The sequence below is a fragment of the Sphaeramia orbicularis genome, chromosome 21, assembly GCF_902148855.1.
Source record: "Sphaeramia orbicularis chromosome 21, fSphaOr1.1, whole genome shotgun sequence".
NCBI classification, from domain to species: Eukaryota; Metazoa; Chordata; class Actinopteri; order Kurtiformes; family Apogonidae; genus Sphaeramia; species Sphaeramia orbicularis.
Genome location: NC_043977.1, coordinates 48,639,184 through 48,663,958, shown reverse-complemented (window position 1 = coordinate 48,663,958; position 24,775 = coordinate 48,639,184). Strand labels below are relative to the sequence as shown.

Here is a 24,775-nt window from a genome sequence, read left to right as displayed (position 1 = left end):
ATTTCCACTACATGGAACCAGCTTGACTTGACTCCATACGGGTACCAGGTACAATTCCTGGACACCTTTTCCATTACAGAATACTACTGACTTTACAGTACCTGGATGTCATACCGATGCGACACTTCTGTGTGTCTGCTCAGAGAGTTGTTGTTAAACTCACTCGATGTGTGTTGTCTCGTCAAGCTCATGCTGAATTTTTACAGTGGCTACAGACTGAATCTCCTCAGCCGACCATGGTGTAGTTTTGCGGGTTGTCATCATGTGGATTAACCTACCGCTATATTTGTCAACTGTCAACTTCCACACCTGTTTTGTGTAAAACAGCGGGTCACAGAGACAACTCTCTGACCAATCAGTGGTCTGCAGTGTTTACACATCACGTTTTAGTATCTGTTCCCCAGTCTTGGAACCTTGGCGGAGGTGATACTAAAAAACTAGTACCGGGTACCAGATTCTGGCTCCTTTTTTGTAATGGAAATGCAAAAAGGCCGAGTCGAGTCGAGTCAAGCCGGTACCATGTAGTGGAAACGCGGCATAACTCATGACTGATGAACTGACTAATTTAGTATTCTTACATAAATTTGGTTATACACCAAAGAGTCTTCTATGGTCTCATGCTTTTTTTGTCCTTCCTCTGAGCCAGGTTGTGAGAAAGTAGAGTTTAACACCACCAATACAGGACTGTGGACTGAATGAATAACGGATTCAATGTAAAGCGCTATATAAATCCTTTATTATGATGATGATTTGACCTGTTGTCTCCTCTTTAAATGCGTCTTCTCAGCAGGTAGAGCAGTGCTGCACCATTCCTCTGAAACAGAGCTTTGATCAGTTTTTACCCCTGACTGTGTTTTGTTTTAGCTGACTGCTACAACCAGATTTTGCTAAACCTCAATTACTCCCTTGAACTCAGCAAATCAGCAAAACTGTTTTTCCTGCACCGTCATTCTTCAACAGATTCAATCACTCCACATATTTTTTTTGAAAAATTGAAACAAGTGTTTGTTAGCAGAATGTATGTCCTGCATTGCTGTTCAGCTAATTAATTTGTGTGTATATATATATATATATATACATATACACACACATACATACAGGGTGGGGAAGAAAAATTTACAACATTTTGAGGCAGGGATTGAAAGACAGTGTATGACCAATTAGTTTATTGAAAGTCATGAGAATTTATTTGCCACAAGAAAATTTACATAATAGAAAATGTTTTTATTCTATGTGTCCTCCTTTCTCAATAACTGCCTTCACACGCTTCCTGAAACTTGCGCAAGTGTTCCTCAAATATTCGGGTGGCAACTTCTCCCATTCTTCTTTAATACTATCTTCCAGACTTTCTCGTAATAGTTTTGCTCATAGTCATTCTCTTCTTTACATTATAAACACTCTTTATGGACACTCCAACTATTTTTGAAATCTCCTTTGGTGTGACAAGTGCATTCAGCAAATCACACACTCTTTGACGTTTGCTTTCCTGATTACTCATATGAGTAAAAGTTTCTGAAAAGGTATGGATTATAGTGTTAGGTACGATTATAACATCAATATATGTTTGGGTTCAAAACAACTGACGTAGTGCTTGCTGAGAAAAAACAACTAAATGTTCATTGTAAATTTTGCTTCCCCACCCTGTATACATATACATACATATATATATATATATATATATATATATATATATATATATATATATATAGTCCAAGTAGAGTAACCATCACGCATGCGCAAATGGGAAGTTGCTCTGGTAGTGACAGGCAGCGGAACCAACCGATGAAGTTGGAAGATGCTAAACAGCACATTGCCCCTCTCCATGGGAAATTTGAGTACACAAAAAACAAGATGGAACAATCGACCGACGAAGTATTCTGCAGGAAGGAGTTTTCTTTTCACCAAAGCACTTCCAGCTTAAAATATCACATTAACATGAAGCATACATTAGTCAGGCATTCTGTTAGCACTTAGACTAACTAACTCGCTAGCCCAGCTAGCGACAAACATGTTAAGTGCATATATATGTATTCCCTTCTTTCTTGAGTCTGTCTGCTCATGCAAAATGACACACGATTAATATACAGGGTGTCCCATAAGTCTCCATACATAGGAGACATAATACATTCCATGGTTCTAACATGTATTTCTTTATATTTCTTCTTTATAGTTCTTCAGCAGTGGAGGACATGCATTGAAATGTGTTCCCGACAAAATAGCAGTCATATAGAGCATATTATATAAATAAAAATGGTTTATGTCAAGAAACATTTATTTTTCCTATGTATGGAGACTTATGGGACACCCTGTAGATTAAAAATGAATGATATTTAATCGTGATTAATTGAAATTAAATCACAGCAACCATGCGATTGATCTGATTAAAATTTTTAATCGTTTGACAGCACTAATGATCGATCGATAGATAGATAGTCTACACTACCACAGAGTCCAGAGGGTGATTCTGAAATAGAGATGGAGGCAGACAGAGGAAAACTCCACTCAGCGTCAGACTAAAGGCCTCTACAAGTACGAGGCTGGGTTACTCTTGAAGAAATAGATTTGTTAACATTAGGCCTTTCCACTGAAGGAATCTGGTAAAACTGGATTTTCCCATGTATCCTACAGGAAAATCCAGCTGAATGAGATGCTCAGTCTCAGCTCGACAGCAGACTAACTGAGAACATCAGGAATGTGGAGTTGAACGGTCTAATGCTTCAACATCACCTCTGTCCTCTTCAGAGACAGTGGATAAATGGAGCAGACAAACAATTACAATCAACCTAATAACTGTCATTAGAAGATTGGATGACCACACTGTAACTGCATTATACTACAGTGAGTCTAAAGAAGACACAGCAGTCTGCACCATGGACTGAATATTTGACTGAATGGCCTGATGAAAAATTTGTATTCAAAGTATTTTCGACAATATGGTGATTAGCTATTTCTATGTTTTGCCAAGCGATTTATACCCTGTCCACACTGACACAGATAGTTTTTACACAGATATTTTCTTCCTCCATTTCTGAAAAAAAAAATTCAGTCCACTTGATTGTCACTTTGAAATATTGGCTCAGACAGTTCATATTCATTGTTGTGCTTCGTGTTTGCTCCTGGAGGATTTGCAAAATATTAGCATTAGTGTGGATGGGGCACCAGTTGCTGGAAATTAAGAAATGTTGGGGGGGGGGGGATTATGTGTACTCGTTTAAGTAGTGAATCTCATTTTGCTGGTATTACACAGTATCTCTCTACTCAGTGTCATTGAATCTATAATATGTCCATAAAATAAAGGTCATGCTTGTCATGTAGGTCACGGTAGAATTTTATTAGACTTTTATCTAGATTTGTCATAAAAATATGGTGTTGGTCAAGTCATAGCTGTGTCCACTGTTCTTGAATTATAAATAAGCTGCTGCAGCTAGGGCTGCTCGATTATAGAAAAAAAAAAAAAAATCATGATTATTTTAGCAATAATTGAAATCACGATTATTAAAAACGATTATTTGTTAACCTTAAAGTTGTTTATTTTTTTCTTGCAAAACAATGTAAAATATACTCTTTAAACATAAATAAAGCTTTTAACCACTAAAACAAAGTATGTTCACTTTTGTATGAAACAAAAAAATCTTTGAATGCAAATAAGTGTACTGTAAATTCAAGTATGTTTCCTTTTGTAAATAAATAGTGCACTGGAATTAAACTGCTATAGACTTGCCATAGAACTGTAGCAATTAAAAAAAAAAAAAAAAAAAAAAAAAAAGCTCACGTAAAGTGCAAATAATAAATTCAAGTATGTTCAATGTAGTATGAAACATAGTAAATTCAGTGGCGTGCCGTGAGGTTTCAGTTCAGGCCTTCTGTATACATCAGCCATCTAGAATACGCACGTTAGGGTTATACGGGTTAGGTTAGGTTAGGTTAGGTTAATACAGGAGTTGCAGCGTAAAGAGACTGAAGACCACATTGCGGTCGAAGTTGTTTTTATGCACTTTAGTTTTTCATAAGATTATGATAAAGGTTGCGGTGGTTAAACTTTAGATGGTTAAAAAGGTTTGTTGCGTTAGCGGTCGATGCGGACACAACTACGAAACATTTTTTGCACGTGATGTGTTTTTGCTCTTCGTCTTCTTCATCAAACCCAAAGTGATTCCATACAATTGAATTGGACTTGCCTTTTTTGTTTACCAAGCACTTCTGCTGTGATTCTCCTGCCATTTTTCCAGACCGCGAGGTACAACTGTCCTCTTGGGGTGGACCTGCCGGCTAGCTGGCAGCAGTAGCTTAGAGGGGGGCGGGGCAGAGCAGCTCATGGTAGCTTGCGTGCGCGTGAATTAAAACAACTCAAAATTAATAATCGTTTTTCTCGATTACATAATTTTTGTAATCGGTGTGTCTAATAATCGAAATCGTAATTGAATTTCGATTAATTGCACAGCCCTAGCTGCAGCTATAGTCCTCTATTTAACTCATAGTAGATGCCAGTGACATGATCTTTTGTAAGAGCCTCAGTAAAATGGTGGAACTTGATAAGGCAATAAAATGCATTCCTTCTGTGAGTTTCACTAACTACAAATGAAAGCAGATGAATATGTTGACACTGAAGACATCAGTTGCTGTTGTCCAGTCTAGGCTGCTAACCATCAATCTAATTTAATTTCTTCATGAATCTAATTTATAAAACAAGCAAGGAGTTCATGCAGTCATGCGTTTCACTATATTCAGAAATATTTGCCCACAGACCAAACACTTTCATACCTGCTCTCATTTCATCTGGACTTGTGTGAAGTGTGAAACCTGCATACCATGTGTCAGGTCAAACAGCTGGGCTTTGGTCCCACAAGAAGGTGTTGTCTTACGCTGCCTTCATGTGCTATCAAGAAGATGATCCATTCCATTCGTGAATTCAAAATGAAGTTTGTTTTGTATCCAAGTGCTTTTCTTGTCATAACAAAATGGAAAAATGGCTGACAAACAATTTATTGTGGCCTGTTACTTGGGTAAAACTGTTCTGGACATGTTAATTCATCTGCTACAGCACTTTTAATTTTTTTTGTTTTCTGCAAATTGTGTATGCTATAAATGTACAAAATCATCAGCTAACAGGAGCAGAACATTATTAAAAAGCATTGTTTATCATTCACAAGGACTCCATCATTGTTCTCCACCATACGGAAAAGTTCAAAGGTTATTTTCACCTCAGCAGCTCGTGGATCAAAATTTTTCCCAGTTTTCCAGTGGAAAATACAACATGAGGGGGTGTTCATGTACAATTTTCTAGTTCGTAACTAGTATTTACTATAATTAAACTAATAACAGCACATGAACGCTGGACCGGGTCAGAACAAACTAAATCATGGCTTTGTTCAAGTACAGTATTTTTTAAAGGCCTTTCTGACTGTTTTCACAAGTTACAAGTGGTCCTCATCACATAAAAGACAAGGAAAAAAGGGAGACAGAAAAAGTTCAAAGGAGTCTGATTCAAAACATGGTGATGTCAGATACATATCCGTCTATAAAAGAAGACGCTGCACATACTCTGGCAGATCCATTCATCTTCACACTATTAACCTGGTGCCAGTATTGTAGATAGGTTTGGTAACATTCACTGTTTTTCTAGAAAAGGGGTTAAAGTACTCTAGGCTGTTTTGGAGAGTTCGCATATGGCTCCTTGTGACAGTGCATTTGCAAAAATAGTTTCAGGAGAGACACCGATTTGATGGAACATGTGCACCGTGGTAGTACAAAGTCTAAGTCTCCACAAAACGGCACATAAAAACACATGCATCTGGGTCAAAGCTTGGCATTTTCAGGGTGTAGGTTTCCAGGGAACCCACATATAGCAGAAGGAGGGACAATGACAACCCTGACACTGGACAATGGAAATATTCTGCCTTATTCTTGCTCCTCCAGTGAGACAGACCTCACAGCACATGTAAATGATGACAGCAGGACATAAAAGTCCACGTCTACTGTTACAGTATGAAAGTAACTGGACAATGTGTATAAAAATGGAAAACAGAAACCTACAACTCTAGTCAAGTGTGTCCAGACGCTTGTGTCCTCAGTTTTGACAAAGGCACAGAGGTAGCATTACTTTGTGAAATGTGGGATTCTGAGATTTGCACTGTTGAGGTTAATTTAAATCGGATCTGTAAGTTGTGCAGTCCATGCTTAACTACATAAAGCAGTGAAGACAAGTCAGTTTTGGTAGCTACCGTGTCCATTAGACCGTTTTGAATACATACGTTATATAAAATAAAAATTAAGGAAATAACTAATGAATTTTCTCTGCTGTACCGAGAATGAACAGACACACGACTTTTATGTACTACTACACACTTATGTAAGACTAAACAGTTGTAATATTCGTAGTAAATGAGTAGTAAATAAAGCAATCCATTAAGCATTAATTAAGAATATAGGAACTCTGCTGTATTGTTTTGTCCAATAAGACTCTCCCCAGGTTCAACTGTGGGTTTAGGGCTTTGGACTTTGAACAGCTGGACCCACATTTACTCAAGGTGATCAACACAGAAACGACCAGAAATACATCACTCAGTCAAATCGAAGAATGAATGGACCTGCGCACATGTCAAAGCCTGTGTATATGGACTGATCTGCTCCAGTCATGAACCAGAACCACGCATCTTACGGGGAAGCTCCGGACCCCCCAGCAGCAAACATGCATCCCCCCCTAACAGTAGCTCGGATGTGTGTAATGTTCCTGTCTCCTTCCACAAACACGGACAAGGACCAGGCTCAGACATAAACCCCACTGTGACTGAGCCCACGGGGGAACCGCAGGATAACGTGGATAAGCTTAGATTTAAGCGGGACCGGTGTGTCCCCGTGTCTGTCTGTCTGTCTGTCTGTCTGTCTGTCTGTCCTCCAGGATTACCAGCCGAACATTACATAAACACAGCCGGAACCCAAACCATGTTAGCGCTGCCCTGTTGGTTCCATCCTCCGCAGTACCAAAATCAGACGGAGGCAGTCTACTCACCGTCAGCCACGGCCTCCCGGACACGGCCTCACGAATCCGAGCCCGCTCTGCTCCGGCCCCGAACACACCGAACACACCGGGGTTTCGTTCTGTGTCGTCGCCGCTGTTGATGAAAATCGTTGGCAGAGGAGAGGCAGTTGTACGATCGCATGTACTGCAGTGTTCTGCCTGCTGGAAATCCTTCTTCTGCCCGCATTACCACTGCGGCTGCGCACAACCACCGGGCTGTGAGCGCCTCTTGGTGGTGCGGAGGACCGGACACGGCGGTACTGGCCTCCAAAATAGTCATCAGAAGATCAAGAGTACACAAAGCATACTCTCTGAGTACTACGGGTTTAAAAAGAAAAAGTAGAATTACATGATGTGAATATTTATGTCTACAAACACATTTCAAGATCTGGTAGGGAACAGTATACTACAAATCACGTTCAAAGCACATAGAGACTCTCTGTCAGTCAATATTCAACACAAATTTGAAAAAAGGAAAAGTTGCAACAATCTAAAAGGATTAGACATCTTTAAAAAAAAAAAAAAAAAAAAAAAAAAAAAAAGACAAGATTCAGGATGAGGAGGATGATGAAGGAAGGTTGTGTCTCTGTGAAAGGAATCAACCTATGGATCAACTTAAATGATGAAACAAAGGCAATTAAATCAAACAACACATTTAAAAAGACAATTAAATCCAATTTGTCGAGTGAATTTGATGAAATGGACAGAGTTTAATTTGGATATGTATATTACTGCTAAGAAATGGAAAGTTTATTTTGATTTGTGTATTATTGTTATGAAACGGATAGTTTGTTTTTGTTCATGACGTGTATCATTGTCATGAAATGGACAGTCTATTTTTGTTTTTTGTTTGTTTGTTTGTTTTATGTTCTTTTAAATGGGTATTATTACTATGAAATGGACAAGAGTTTATTTTTGCTTTTCTATATGGGTATTATTGTCATGCAATGGACAGTTTACTTTTTATTTATTTTTTTATATATAGGTATTAGTGTTATGAAAAGGACAGAATTTATTTTTGTTTTTTATATGGGTATTATTGTCATGAAATGGACAGAGTATAATTTTGTTTTATATATGGATATTTGTTATAAAATGGATATAGTTTATGTTTGATAAGTATATTACTGCTAAGAAATGGACAGGTTTTTTGTGCATTATTGTTATGGAACGGATAGTTTACTTTGTTTTTGATATGTGTATTAGTGTCATGAAAAGGACAGTTTATTTTTGTTTTTCAAATGTGTATTATGTTATGAATGGACAGAGTTTTTTTTGTTTTTGATATGTGCACTATTACTGCTACAAAAAAAAGACAGAGTTTACTTAATGTGAAATGCTGCTGCAAAATGACAATCTATCCTTGATATGTACAGCAGTTTTGAGTTTGTGTAGGAATTTAGGGTAGGTTGAAGGATGGGGTAAGGGGGCGTGAGATTATAAATTAAAGTTTATCCCGCTCTTTTTCTAATGTTTGGCTTTCTTTTATATAATCCTTTTGTTTGGTTTTAATGCAAAATCGAAATAAATAAACAAACAATAATCTATTCTTTAAAAAATGTGAATAAAATGAAGAACTTGAAATTTCTTAACAAGTAGAAGTGCAATATTAACAATATTATTTCTCATTTTATCATGCATACATGTGCTTTACAACTTACAAATACAGTAAACATCTAATCACAGGTAGACTACTGAGACATTATGATATACATTAAGACATCTGTGATGTTCATATTTGTTCAGGTTATGCACATTTTTTTGTGAAAGGATAGTTTGTAAATGTAAACATTTTCATGTAATTTTACGTTTTGGTTTTTTTTTTTCACTTAAATGGAGAGAAAAATTTAGAGTTGACATTATTTATTCATATGGTATATGAGGAGTTGTTTTAGATTGGTTAACAAGTTACTTACACAATAGACAACAGTATGTACAGTTTGGTGGGAAATTGTCTAATTGTTTAAAAGTTGAATGTGGAGTTCCACAAGGTTCTGTTCTGGGTCCAAAATTATTTTTTTTATATATTAATGACATATGTGATGTATCAAAGATAGTGCCATTTATTTTGTTCGCGGATGATACAAGCTTTCTTTGTTCAGGAGATGATTTAAAAACGTTTGTACAGAAAATAGAGAATGAGATGGTTCAACTCAAAAAATGGTTTGATATAAACAAATTATCTGTGAATTGGAATAAAACTAAGTTTATGGTGTTCACAAATAGAAAAAAGGAAGAACATGTTTCATTATCTATTAATGGGGTTACGACTGAGAAGGTTTCAGAAATTCATTTTTTGGGTGTAATAGTGGATGATAAATTAACATGGAAGCCACATATTGCTTATGTTAAAAAAAAGGTGTCTAAAAATATTTCTGTATTGAGTAAAGCAAAATATGTGTTGGATTATAAAGCAATGAGAATTTTATATTGTTTACTTATTCTCCCATATTTGAGTTATTGTATTGAAGTATGGGGCAACACATATATGAGTAACATAAAGCCATTGTTTCTATTACAGAAAAGAGCAATAAGAATCATGTATAATGTTAATTTCAGGGAACATACAGATGAATTGTTTATTAAATCAGGATTGTTTAAGTTTAAAGAATTGGCTGAATTAAGGACATTGCTGATTGTGTTTAGAGCGAGAAACGGACTTTTGCTTGCAAATTTGCAGAGATTATTTGCTTTAGTATCACAAGATGAAGAACATAGAAGGAGGTTCAATTTTAAACAGCAAAGGGTACAGACTAATGTGAAGAAAATGTGTATTTCTGTTGTGGGTGTCAGGATGTGGAATTCTTTGGCAGTGGAAGAGAAGAGCTGTACAAATATTTTTCAGTTTAAGAGTTTGTATAGGGAAAGAATAGAGAAGCTTTACAAAAGCATGTAATGACATAATTCAACTTATGGATGTTGGATTTATGTTATTTGCACAGACTATCAGGTAAACTGTTTAATGTAATAACTATAATGGCAACGTGTCTGATGTAAGCAGATGTTTCAAGAAAGGGGCAGGTATTATAAGTTTTCCTCATCCTGCTCCTTTCCAATCATTTAGATTGGAATGGATGAATAAAATAAAATAAAAAATAAATAAAATAAACTTACACACTGTGGACTGTGGTGGAGAGATGCACTTTTTTCTTTCTTTCTGCCATTGCGTGTTCAACACAAAGAAGATGAAATGGAGAAGCAGTGTGCTTCTTCAGGAGTGGACATCTCAGTAAATTCACCTCATTGAGCCTGTTTACATGACCATAAAAATCTGATAACTGGGAGTAATCAGATAATTGCAATAATCAGATCTGACGTGTTTACATGCACTTAAGAAATGCAATAATCGAAAACCCTGGTTTAGAAGCTCCAATCCATTACTGGACTTCTTTCGGAGTACTTACGTACATAATAATGGTAGAACCAAACCTCCTGTTATTGTCTTCTGCTCATGTTTGGCTCCTTAACTTTCATTTTCTACTATTTTAATTGCTTTTTCACATGTGCAGATGTAAAAATATATCCGATTAAGTTGTATACATGCAGGAAGAAATCAGAGTATTGTGGAGAAATCCAGGCGTGTTAATCTGATTTCTCATAATCAGATTACTTTTATCTGATAAAACACATCACATTATTCTGTTTACATGATCCCTTAAATAATCTGCTAACGCCAGAAATGTGATAATGATAAGAGAATTAGTGTGCATATAAAAAAGGCTCAGTGCTGGACTATGAAATGTGCAGAGAAATCCCAGGGCTAGAGCACAACCTCTACAGACCCCAGGTAGCATGATAAATGTTAACATTCATGACAGTACAATTCGACTGAACAAGTACACCTTGGAATATTTACCATGAGAAAGCCTCTTCTCTCTAAAAAGAACATAGTGTAGGTTTGTGAAGTTTCATCTCAGTGTCTTTTAGATGGACAGGACCAAAGTGGACACAGCGCCACACTAGGTAAAAGCCAACCCAGCACAAACACCTCATCTCATGTCTAGCACGGTGATGGGTTTGGGTTGGGTCATGATGGTTTGGGTTTGTTTTGGAGCCTCAGGCCTTGAGGTGCAGACACTGAGTCAACTCAGTGAAGTCCACTGTAAACCCAAGTATTCCAGAGTCAAACATCCAACATCTGTTCGTCAGTCCCACACATACAGCTGGAGTCCAACTAATACATGCAACAGGATAATGATCCAAGCACACAAGCAAATCTACAACATAACAGCTGGAAAATCAAAGTGTCAAAGTTCATTTTCAGAATCAATAGGAGAACATGCCAACTTCAGCAGATCTGAGCAGACATTACATGCTTGTGCTATTGATCAGTAATATTATGCGTTTATTTCATTAGATTTCTGCTGCCATTATATACAAAAAGTCACACATACAATATCTCTAATATTTGGTTAGACTGCCTCTAGATTTAATTACAGGACACATTTGCCGTGGAATTGTTTATGCCACACAATGTTTATTCAGTGCAACTATACACATCATAATTTTTCTGTCCAGAGCTGCATTACATTTTATCCAAGTTCTTATATTGATGAAGGACCATTTGACCGCTGGGTAAAGTCTTCTCCATCACATCCTTGGGGTTCAGGTAGATGATCCATATGTGAAAGGTTTATTTTATTTGAACAAAACAAAATGCACTAAAACCACACATATGAAGGAGAGTCAAAAAGTTCACAAACGTAATAAAAAGTTTATTTATCACATTGACAAAATATTGTTTTCTATACAAACTCCATTAGAGTCTAAACACCTTTGCAATCTATGTTTCTGTCGGTAGATTCCCTCTTTGTAGAACTGCTAGGGATGTCTTTGGCACAGTCTTTGTCTTTTATCTGATAATTTTTTGACTCACCCTTAACCTTCCATTTAGAACACAATAGGCAATATTAACAATACAACTCTGCATACAAAACTAGGTATGCAAAACTGTTGTTTTCACCTGACACATATTTGAGGAAACTGCTGTCGTTGTAAATGACATTTGAGCTTTGATATCAGTTTAGTCCATACTTATTTAATGTACTTAAAGTCATTAGGGGCTCGGGGCCCTAGGGCCCGAGCACCTATTGTTCTTCCGTTTTCACCTATTGTTAGGGGCTCGGGGCCCTAGGCCCGAGCACCTATTGTTGTTGCTCGCGCCTCTTTCACATATTCTTCATCTTCCGGACAAGATTTCGCCGATTAATTCAGCCTAATCCACTGGGAGTAGCTCTGCAATTAATATATCAAAATGTGCGGTTTCATCGGGAATAGTGGGCTGTGTTGTTTTCGTAGAAATTCATTAATTTTTCACAGAGTTATGGGCAAAAAACATGTGAAAAAAATCCCATAGAAATGAATGGGGAGAGGAAAAAATCAGCCACAAAAAACCACCTGTTTCTGACTGCTACTGCTTCGCCATACTTTGACCTACAGACTTCATTTAAACTTTAAAACGCAGGCATTTTTGTCGTCTCCACAGAAAGGTACCTTGTTTGAGGATGAGGTTTATGGTTTTTGATAGATGGGTCTTAGAAAAGGGTCAGATTTGTCAGAAAACACCAAAACAGAGTGCGCATTCCTGGCATACCAATCTCAGAGTGTGAGAACAGCTGAAAATCACCTCAAAATTTTGTGGATAACTCGTCCTCTCGGCCAAACGATACATAGGAGGCAAATGATTCTTTCCAAAATGTAGTCACACTTCCTAGGCTTCATATGAATCTAAGTTTGAAGACCTAGCTCTTTCTACAGTGAAATGGCAGGCAGTAGAATTGAGGCTTCCCCGTCCTCTTCCCCTATTCAAATCAATACAAACAGATTGTGGTTTTCCTGATAAGTTGACTGTTTTTACACTGCTGTAACTTTGACATTTCTCACAGTACAAGGAAGAAAAACATATCTGTGTGTTCTTGAGCTCTTCGTGCCAGTCATGATCATTTTAGTTTTCACCTATCTGTTACGTTTTTCCGTAATGAGCAGATGTTTCGGACCTATTCCAGAGCTCTTTCTGCCTGTCTCTGTCTCTTCTGAGCCCACTTCCCCCTAACAGCCTGAACGTCACTGTGGCAACGACAGGTCTATTAAGGGTCATTGGCATGGCCATTGATCAGGGCTGTTAACCTATACAGCTGAGGGGGGCCCAAGGGAGAGGGGGGCCCATGGGAAGTTAAGATTTTTTTGTTAAAGTTTTTTTTTTCCCTGTATTTCAACTAAATTATTTGATAAATACCGACTTATATGCAAGCTTAGATTTTATAAATTAGTATAATATTGTATTCCATAAAAGTACAGACTGCTGTCACTACTCTGTGAACACTCATTGAGAAAAGCACAAAATTGTTCACTTCACACAGAGTTTGAGAAACGCACTTTGCTTGTTAGGCTACGGTGACTCGTTGCATCTCTATGATAGAAGAAATCTTATCATGATGTCACAGTTTTGAAAAAATAAGTCAGGATTTCAGAAAAGAAAGGAAAGAAAAGAAAGGGAGAGAAGGCAAAATGAAGGAAGTCAAGTTCTGACCAACTTCTTTTCAAAGAAGGTGAACACAAACTTTTAAACACACAAGATGAAATGGCTTATTAGGTGCCGTTAACTCCTCCGTTATCGTTGCTAATATAAACAGAGGCAATCCAAAGCAAGAGCAACAGTTTCAAATGAGGCTTTTGTTATAACCCTTTCATGCATAGTGGTCACTACAGTGGACAGTTATTCTATAGATTTTCTTTTGTATATTCATGGGTTTTGTTGTTTTAGTTCCATATCAACCAACACAGTGGATGCTTATACATCATCCCATACAGTGACATTCCTGTTATTTTCCTGTTCTTTATCTAAATCAATTACTAATTGTTATTAGACTGTAATTAACAGAGTTTTTAAAGTTATTTTTTTTTTTTTGCTATATATCTGAGTGAGTAATAACTAGTACTAGACAATTTCCACACGCGGAAATTGAGAGAGGGGCTCGGGGGTCGGGCTGGGGGGGGGGGGGGGGGGGGCTGCCGTCGGTTCTATTCTGAGGTCGTTCATGACAACAGGTCCTGCTCGCGATCGCAAGGTCACATCCACATCCAGGCCCAAGCAACGCACAGCTGAGGCAAATTTCCGGGACCACTAGATGGCACTATGAATCGGATTCAATATCGCTGTGTCATTTTGTTTGAGGCAGGAACAACATCAACCAGGTCAAGTTTGGTGCTGATCGGACAAAAAATGACCGAGTTACTAAAGCAGGAACAAGAAAGCTGAGAGCGGTTCGTCAGCGACCCCTCAGAGGAACCCCCGGATTGAAGTCCGATGTGTAATAATATGGGAGGCATATTCCCCCTGCCCCAACCTGATACCTGGGGTTTGTGGGTTACTTGCTAATCCGTGCGTCACTAGTGAGGGGGGCTTATCAGCAGATCGCACCGCATCGGGGTGGTTCACTTTCACTTTTATTTTTACTTTTGCAAAGGCAAACAGGAGACTGTTGTGGTTGAGTGGATCATTAGTCCGTACAGTCGTATGTATCTATATCACGCTGTTCTTGCAGTACCAGTCAGGTCAAATTGGATAATCTTCCACGGCACACCTGATGATTTTTTACGGCACACTAATGTGCCGCGGCACACTGGTTGGGAAACATTGGCATAGAGGATAGTTCCCAGATGTCAATATATATACAATATATACAACATACAAATACACATACACATAAACATTATATTAAAATGTATTTTGCATAGATATTATTGATTGATTGATTGATTGATGGAGAAAACTTTACACAATAGTATGGCTCTCCCGGTATGGTTAAATCATGATGTTAGCCCTGTGATATAGCCATTGTGTTGGTGGGTAAGGCCCTTGGCAGATGTCAAATTACATTGGTGTAGGGATATAGGTAGAATTTAAGAAGGAGGGAGGGGGCAAGGTGTAAATACTGACTGAATGAAATCATACTGAATCTGGCCCACAGTGCCACCTAGTGGTCCTGCACGGTAACTCGGTCATTTTTTGTCCAATCAGCACCAGACTTGACCTGGTTGATGCTGTTCCTGCCTCGAACAAAATGACACAGCGATATTGAATCCGATTCATAGTGCCATCTAGTGGTCTCGGAAATTTGCCTCAGCTGTGCACCGCTTGGGCCTGGATGTGGACGCGACCTTGAAATCGCGAGCGGGACCTGTTGTCGTGAACGACCTCAGAATGGAACCGACGGCGGGCTCCCCCCCCGACCCCCGAGCCCCTCTCACAATTCCGCGTGTGGAAATTGTCTAGTATTTGCATTGACCTACCATCCATCCATCCATAAATTACAGCTCATGTCAGCACTACTCAGATCCTCCATCCTCCGTCAGTTTGGTAAGAGTGAGATGTCAGAAGGTGTAGAAGTTTTGTTTTCTGTCCGAACTATGGAGCTGATGCTCAGTGACACCAGAAATGATCACTGTGGGGTGTTCCCTGATTGAACTCAAGGACTTGTTCTTGTTGTTGAATCTAAACTCTGTCTCTCAAATTCAATCAGTCCTTTGCTCAAAGTTGAATCACCTGAAAGATGATTCTATGTCAGCATTAGTTTAAGAAAATAATCAGTTTCACCATATGACTGGGTGCCATGGTGATGTAGTGGTCCCCCTGGTTCCTCCCGTTTCCCATCAAAAACGCTTCAAACTAAGGTACTGATGAAACCTAGAGTTGGTCCCCAGTGCCATCAATAGCAGTATGTGAAATGTGCTAATGCTATGCTGTGTTGTGCTGTGATAAAATGCAAATAATTCATTTCCCTAAGGAGATAATAAATAGAGTTTAATGTCGTGTCAGTCCTATTTTTCTGTTTCCCTCCAAGAGTTTCTGATCAATATTGGTCAGATCTATGTCTCAGTTTTGACATCAGCTCTGCTAAGAATCAGAATCACTCACCCAAATACATGACCACATACCAGGAATTCTCTGCCAGCAGTTGTCTCTAGTATGGATAGATCCAAAATGTAAGGAAAAAGTAGAATAAGAAAAACTTTTACATATAAACGCCACAAAACAGATATCAGTAGGTAATTACATACAATATTATGTGCTGGCACTCGTTCTCCCAGTAATATATTATTAGCACATACAGGTTTTTATGGTTGTATTTTTTCATGGTGAATTCCATTCTACTTGGCCATTTTTCACATCACAGCTGCTAAAAAAGAAGTGCATTAATTTTGTTAATCTAGTGCTGTATGTTGGATCTAATGTTTACAGTACTTACCTGGCAGGGGACACACCATGATCAGCAAGGTGGTTCACCCAGGATGAGGCTCAACCATTGCACTGGGGTTGTCTGACCTCTGCAAATTCCCCAAATGTGGGAATCTCGACTGCATCTGAAATTTTCCCCTGTGGGACCAATAAAGGCATATCTTATCAGGTAAACATTTATACATTTTTTAGTGAATTAGACAGTCAGCTCCTTCATCAACAATCACAAATTAAAATTGACCAAGTAACTGATTCCAAGCGGGACATTTTCTATTAAAGGTAGATAATGCACTAGCAAGTGAGTGATGTCTCAATGCCAGAGTAAAAATATGGTTGAACTCTAACAGACGATTTCAGTCTAAAATGCATGTGCTACAGTACTTAGAAACACAATTATGAGCCTACAGTGTAACGATCATCTCAAATCAATCCTGACATAATTCTGCAACATGATTTAATTGATATTAAAAGATATGTAGATTTGTTTTATACTGTTATGGAAAAATAATACTCTACTAATTCGTCTTCAATAAGAAGCGTCAGTTCAACCATTCGGTGTCAAGAGTAATCACTTCATTGGAGCGCCAAGAAAGAGATACACCTCAGGCAAAGGCTGAAGCTGTCTGAACCCAAAAATACAAGTCACAATGTTCGTTCTTCTGCCTCCCATGAGAAAATTATGGTGTGTCAAAAGTTTTTTTGGTTAGTGCCAGGAACTTAGAGATAAGACCCCTGTGAGAAATCATCTCTATCCTACCCAGGTGTCGGTCTGGCCTCCTACTCTGGACACAACACAGAAGAGGTCAAAACTGCTCTATAATACACAGTGACATGAAAATATCTGAAACAGAGTTAGAAGCCTATATGATATATGAAATATATTGCAAATATACATGGATATAAGTAATTTAGCCCATTACAAACTCCCCCCTTTTGATCAGTCTTGATCACCAAGAATAAACCATAACAGAAAGATTGACGACACACTCCATCCCTACACCCCCGTCAAGGTTTAAGTAGAGACGTCATAAAACATCATAGAGGAATTCTTTTTTTTTTTTTTTTTTTTTTTGGAGGACAGACCCCTAAGTAATAATTAAGCAAAGGCATAGGAAGTAGGGAGATTTTCATATTTATATGTTAACAGGTTTACCAGGTACCATGAGAAACAGGCTCATCATCTGATAAAAAAAGAAGTTGTTTAAGGAATACCTGAACCCAGACAGTATCTGCAAACACTTCTGCGCACTTTCTGTGTTTCTGTGTGTTGCCCAATTTGACAGGGGTCATTGTATATATGGACAGTAAAAGGGACCTAATGGTGAACTAAATCCCCAGCGGGACCGCAGTGCAGCACGAGCTGGGATTCGGTGAGGTTCACCGTAAAGGATTTGAAATATGTTTGTTCAATTTTTTAAAGGTTTTCTTGTGGTCTATGTTGATTTTGTTTCATTAGGTTAAATGATAAAAATGGGTGCTTTTATTTTGAAGGCAGTAGGAAGTAAAAAGACGTTTACACCGGTTGCTTCTGGACGAAGAAATATAGCCTCATCTCAAACTAATCCCTTGTGTTTGGAACCGAGTATGAAACCAGATTATTTAAATCAGTGAGATCAACTAAACCTTTGTGACCGCCATTAAAAAACAAACAGATCTTGACAAGTGTAGTTTGATATAATTCAAAGTAGCAGCTTGAAGTTCTGCACATCAAGAAAAATAAATAGGGCTGAAATGACTAATTGACAAATAACAAATCATCAGAATTATTTGCCTATGACAAGTCTCTAGTGACATTATACACTTTTGTATAAAGAAAAGTTATGTAACTCTTGAGTATTTAGTTGTTTGTTTTAAACTATGTCAGACACGTAATTGTTAAGCACAAAATGCACTTTGTTTGACCCATAAAAACCCAGTAGTATACTGTGCCAGTTCCCAAATAAACGTTCTCTCTAATTAACCATTCTTAAGTGATGTAGCAGCATTAACTGTAATATTATCCTCTGTATTTTGCATTTTCACCATGAATCATGTATTTTCCTATACTTAATTTCCTATTTTTAATTCAAATCTTCATGAATATTCACAGTAAATTCAAAGATTATTGTATCTAAACAGAGAAAACTGAAGAAAAAGATAAATAACTGAACATAAACCAGTGTTCCCATCCACTGTCATTGATCCAACTCAATGGGTTTTACTGGTGACTTAATGTTGTAGAAGATGATAGTGTTTCCACGGTTGTTACGGAGTATCTGAACATCCAAATATGGTCATATCTGATGACCATGAAAAGATGAAGAACTGTATTTTATTATTGATAGGATTAGTGGATCAACAGGTATTAAACAGGTTAGATCAGTAGATGGTTTTGGTCACTGGTTGTTGTCTGGGGCTTCATGAGTAAAGGGGGGGGGGGGGGGGGGGGGTGGGAGGGATTTCATTGCTGCTGCACTATGTTTTGAATTTGAAGAGTTGAATTGCATATTTGTTTAACAAACTGTAAGAATTCAAATTGTTGTGCAGTAAGTGTTCCCATCAAAGGAAAGAAAATGTAATTTATCACTGCAATAAATATAAATAAGAGCCAGTTATGCTTTACCCATTGCACCTAGTTGAAAAAGCACAAGGATTATCAGTGTTTGTTATTTGTGTGTAACACTGAGTCACATTATAATTTAGTTTCAGAAGTCCTCAGTTTGTCTTGAGTAGGCCTGTATGTGTAAGTTAGCAACATTGTCATATCAACTGAGGTACAAGTAAAATAGCTACTAAGAGGAAATTCATGTTTAAGCTGTAAGATTTCTTTTGCAATAACTGGCAGTAAATTTGAATGTGAGCAAAAGCCTTCAAACCTGTAGTTTATGTACAATTTGCACATTTTTGTGGGATTTATGTTGTAGGCCTTTTATTATAGCACTCTACTGGAGATTGTCACTGATTGTTAAAAACAGTTAAAAAGGGTCATTTCATAACTTATCTGAATAGTAAAGTTAATTCATTTTCAGACTTCAGCCTTAACAGTAAAATTTATTCCTTCAGGATCAAATGTCATTGGAATATTTTAAGTCTCAAAGGGATAGAATGTTAATGTTATATCTTTGTTTTTATTTCCCTTCCTAGTTCTTATGGTGTGTTCAGAGCAAAGGTTTAAAGCTGATGTATGTAGGCTTGTGGCCAAAACTGGTACTGCAATCACATTCAAAATACTGTAGAACGTGGTATCCCCTCCTCCTCCCCCCAGGCTAGGGGTTGCCAGATCCAGCATGAGCTTCTACTACTAGCGTTTCCACTAATCTTGCCGCCACACAATACATTTCATACAAAAAAAATCATCACCAGACTTATTCTACATAGTCTAATATATAACAGGCCAGGACAAACGTCCTGCCCACTCAATGAAAGTTTGCGAAGAATCAGGAGATAGAGAAAAGGGAAATGAGCATTAGGTTTCACTTTTACTACAAGCCACACAATCGTTCTTACCCCCACCGAACCACGGACGCCGAACTACCGTACCCCCTCCCCCCTTCCGGACTACCGACCCCCTACACACACACACCGAACCACACACACCAGACGACCGACCCCCGCCCCCGCCCCGCCTCCAACTGTGGTGGTTTGGGTCTTTGTGGGTTGAATAGAGTTATGTGTCATACTGTCATATATTCCTTGAACGGTATGATTATAGATACGTGATGACATGTTTAAAGTTAAGGGGGGGAAAATATATAATGTGATATGAGGAATGGAATCGTGCGCTGTCCATTGTGCTGAATCCGAGACCCTTACACAGAACTGGTTCCAATAAGCAGATCCGAGAAAGTTTGTCTTTGTTTTGAATGTGTTTGAAAGAAGGTGTTTCAGGGAGTCACTCATCTAATTTTATTGAGAACTTATTGTTTTTTTTGTTTTGTGTTTAAGAAAAGTTTTTTGTTTTACTTTAAACAATGACTTTACTTGTATTTCTGTTAGCCCCGTACGCCGCATATGTGTAATACAGGACCATGGACAGCACACGAGTCATTCCTCATATCACATTGTATTATAATTTTATTCCTCATACAACTTTAAACATGTCATCACGTTCTATAATCATACCGTTCAAGGAATATATGACAGCATGACACAATAACTCTATCAACCCATAAAGACCCAAACCACCACAGTCAAAATCATCTACTGCTCTAAAATGTTTAATAACTTCTTAACCACTAATTTGATCAATACATGCAAATAATTGATGTAAAATGCAATTTGTCATCTTTTTCATGGTCAAAGTAGAGCTTCCAGCCTGGCTTGGTTCCGAGTTCTGTGAATGAAAACGGTTCTCGGAACTGGATCCGCGCCCCGGGTCACAGCGGCTCACTGCGCGGCTTTGCAAGCCGCAGAAGCCAGCGTTCGGACCCCGTAGGACGGCTTCCTCCATGGCATGTGGCGATGTGGGAGTTGGAGTTAACATTAAGGAAGTCATAAATGACATTCACCAGCATTAAACAGCAGAAGAGTGCAAATGTGTATTAATTTATGGGTCGGACCTGATGGAGAGCATTATTCAGAACAAGATCCGAGGTCCGTGGAGGACCAGCTTGTTCTCGCGATTCACTGCGGGTTAGAGCAGCTCCAAGCCCGCAGGAGCCGGGCTTGGAGAGCGCTAAGCGGTGCATGGAGGTCGGAGCACGGCTTACTTCCATGACACTTAAACGGAACTGGTTCCGTAAAGGGAGCAGTTCCATTTTCGGAACTCAGAACTGGTTCCGTTACGGAACCAACTTCACGCTCCCACATTTAGGCCCATCGGTAACTTTACACTTTCACAACAAAATTCAGATTCACATGTTTTCCTATACTGTATCCTTTTGTATATAGTTGCTCTATCAAAGATAAAGTACACTTAAAAGAAACAACTAATCAGTTTATGTTACTTTATATTTACAAACACTGTCTTCACAGTGAGATTAAAACCCCAAGCATTAAACCTGGCAACTCTGAATATCATCCCAGGTTGAGCCAGCACCCAAATCCACACAAACACTTGTACCGGTACCATATTCACACAACAAGAACACTAAAGCCACAAACATACAACACAAACATTTATAAACATTTATCACAGCCATGGCACAACACAACAGAGCTCTCAAAAAGCAACAATTTCCACTCAAGGGGACCACTTTCTCCAATTTCCCTTCTAGGAAAAATGAGTGAACATACAGTTTAATACCATCGATGGTTTCCTGTCTAAGAGGATACTGAAAACATGTTGGGTGATAATCAGATTTTAGGGGCAATATGGATTGGAGGGCAATTTTAAACCAGACATACATTGTACTATGTACTTGATGCAGTTGTATGCAGAATGGCCACCAAGGATGTCATACAGTGATTAATGTGTACAACATTGAATGAAACCTGTTTTTTTCTGGCAGAAATATGATGGAAGAACGGAAAATGATGGTAGGACCTAAGTCCTATTAATTCTGTGAGCGAGGACGCGCAAGAGACATGTGAAGTGTTGATTTTGTCACTGTGAACAGTGGCTGAATTGTTGAAACATGAGAGGTGCAATGTAATGCGGTTTAACTATAAGATCTCTGGCCGAGAGAGAGAGAGAGAGAGAGAGGAGAGAGAGAGAGGAGAGAGAGAGAGAGAGAGAGAGAGAGAGAGAGAGAGAGATTTTTAAGGGTGGCATGCCTTCCCTTTCATTCCATCTAGTTGCAATGCAAAGGACTGTACAGTAAGTGAACGTGTTGACCTTTTGCAAGACTATGACGCCGTACAGGAAATATTGCTTTGTAGTATATGAGACCGCTGGTGACGTTGCTTTCTCGGTAAAACGGGCTGCCGGGGAATATAGGTCGGTAGCTCACCGACAGATGGCAGCGTCGGATCGGCAACAACCACAGAGACTCTGGCAGATGACACAGGAATTCCAATGATACAGAGACGTGATTTAAAACAGATAGGTGATAAGTTTACTGGGGCTGAGACGAAGGACGTGGTCGAGTCAAGCAGAGTCCAAAACCAGGAAGATCCAAAACACAGCCTCAGAACCAGGGATAGAAAGCGGGTGGAGTAACCAGGAGAGAAACGGAGAGATGTGGTCGGAGTAGGCAGAGTCAAAAGACCAGGAAGTTACAAATCACAGTTCTCAGAATCAAGGCATAAAGCGGGTCAGATTACCAGGGCAGAGGCGAAGAGACGGAGTCAAAGACGGACAAGGTCGGTAACAGAATCACAGAAAACAGATTAAAACACTGGAGAGTGGGGATGATCCACGGACAATCTGGCAATGAGTAGCTGCTTCTATCCTGGCCCAGTGATTAGATGCACCTGTCAGCAACTGAAACTTGTGTTGGTGATGAGGTGAGGAGAGGGCAGCAGCAGAGCAGACTGTGACAAAACGAGAAGATTTGTCAAGTGGAGGTATGACAAGGAATTCAACAGAGATGAAGTTTTGAAGGCCTTGAGTCGACCTGACATCCTAACAGGACCACATCACCTGGAAGAACTGGAAGATAAGATGTGTGGTTTATTGGACTGTACAATTTAAACAAATAAAAACTGGTGACCACATCTGATACACAAACAAATATACCACAGTAGCTCATAACATGCCAATTAAAGTACAACTTTGCACAAAAGAGCTTTTTGTGTAGAGAAAATGACTTTATACCTCTCATTTCATTCCAGGTAAAACAGAAATATCCTTGTGTTCTGTCTGATGAAAAGGTCAGAAATGTTTAGCATTTCAATCTAAAGGATAAAGGTTTGGAAATGCTGATGTGAGAACAAATTAAAGTAAACATATATGCATAATCTTAAAGTGGACCTGAAAAATTGGACAATATTATAATGGTTTATTTTCTTTGTACCTTAGGTAATATATGCAACTGCTGTAAAAAACGTGTTATTGACTTGGATTTCTGACAGAAAACTAGATTGTGTTTCATTTTGTCACCAGCAGGGGCAGCATCTGCTGTTAACTACCAGTCTTCAAAAACACCAAAAACTGAACATTGGTAAATTAATGCAAAAATTCTAATATTGTCTGGACAAAAGGGTTAAATACATGTTACGGTCAAAGGTAGGTCACACTAAATACAACCACTGTGTTTTATAGAAGCTGCTTTTAACCTGAAAGTGTAGTTTTTCCTGCTGTACATACTTCACATATAATCCAGACTGCATCTAATATAGACTGGGACATATGTGTGGACATTGGAACTAATGTAACATGCCCATAATATTACAATGATTCTTCATTAAATATGATCACAGTTAATGTGTCTTGATAAATCTTAATAAAAGTCTGATCATTACAACTTTGCAGTTTAGGTAAACTATGACTTTTGCACTGTACTAAATATCGATGAAACCTTTAAGTCAATCACAGAGAAAACAACGAGACAATATAAGTGCAATATGCTTATTGAGTAATACAATTTTATTACTTAAGTAGAAAAGCACTTGGAGAGCGCAAACCTCCGACAAGGCAGACACCCCCCCCCCCCCCCCTACACACACACACACACACACCACACACACACGCACACACCCACACACACACACACCACACACACACACACACACACACACACACATCACCATAAATGTAATCATTTGTTTCCTTGACCTTGTAACTGCAAAATGAGGCCTGAGCAAATGTACTTTTTCTTAGTGGACTATGCAGTCCCCTCTGGCTGCACTTCTTGTTGGACGGTATAACGGCTGTTCCTATGTTTCCAAACTGTCTTAGTGGATTCAAAGATAAAGATCCATTTACCTGCTTTTTTTGGGAAAAACAATATAGACAGGCCGGGTCCATACACAGGCATTTTGTATGGATTTGTAGGATTTGTACATCTTCACTGGCACTGACCGTAAAAGAAAGAAGCCCAATGGAATGACTTTGTTTTTTTGTTTTTTTTTTAACATTGGAACCCCGTACCATATGGTAGTGGTATTGATGTATGCTGAGAGGCGGAATTCGACATCTACCTTATATGTCTATGCGCGACTTAGAAGTCAAGTGCAGCAATTCCTTTATTTTTCCTTCTCGCCCCACCTTATCTCAAAATGGAAGATTACATATTCAACAGTAACTTAATTGAAATTCAATTTGACCTTAAATGAAATATGTCAGGTATATATGGTAATATGAATATGTGTTTCTATATAAATAATATATATATATATATATATAATATATATATATATATATATATTATATATAACATTTTCTAGATCTAACCCCTCTATGTCACTGTGTAGAAGTGTATTAACCTAGAGTATATGCTGAGAAAAAAACAACAACAAAAAAATCATAACTTAAACCATTTTTTAAGGCCCCTTGTATGTAGTAAAACCTGTGTACAGCTTAATAATGTAACAACACTGAAATACAATGACATATCTTAATCCCTACAATTAATTTTAATTCACTGATTTTTATGTTTGATGCTTCATATTATTTCAAGCAAATCAGTCAGACTAAGACTGATCAGATAATATGTCTT

General features: G+C 38.3%; 1 protein-coding gene and 2 pseudogenes across 1 annotated transcript in view; 1 reads left to right on the top strand and 2 right to left on the bottom strand.

Annotated features, from left to right (window-relative positions):
- The window catches only part of adarb1b (adenosine deaminase RNA specific B1b), a 236,061-nt gene extending 228,858 nt beyond the window's left edge, over positions 1 to 7,203 (bottom strand). The window contains exon 1 of the mRNA XM_030124418.1: positions 7,010 to 7,203. The gene's annotated coding sequence lies outside the window, so the exon portion shown is untranslated. The remainder of the gene's footprint in view (positions 1 to 7,009) is intronic.
- Positions 1 to 24,775, bottom strand: part of LOC115412065 (olfactory receptor 49-like) — a 30,125-nt pseudogene that overhangs the window by 3,672 nt on the left and 1,678 nt on the right.
- On the top strand, positions 16,259 to 16,383 carry LOC115413100 (uncharacterized; annotated as a pseudogene).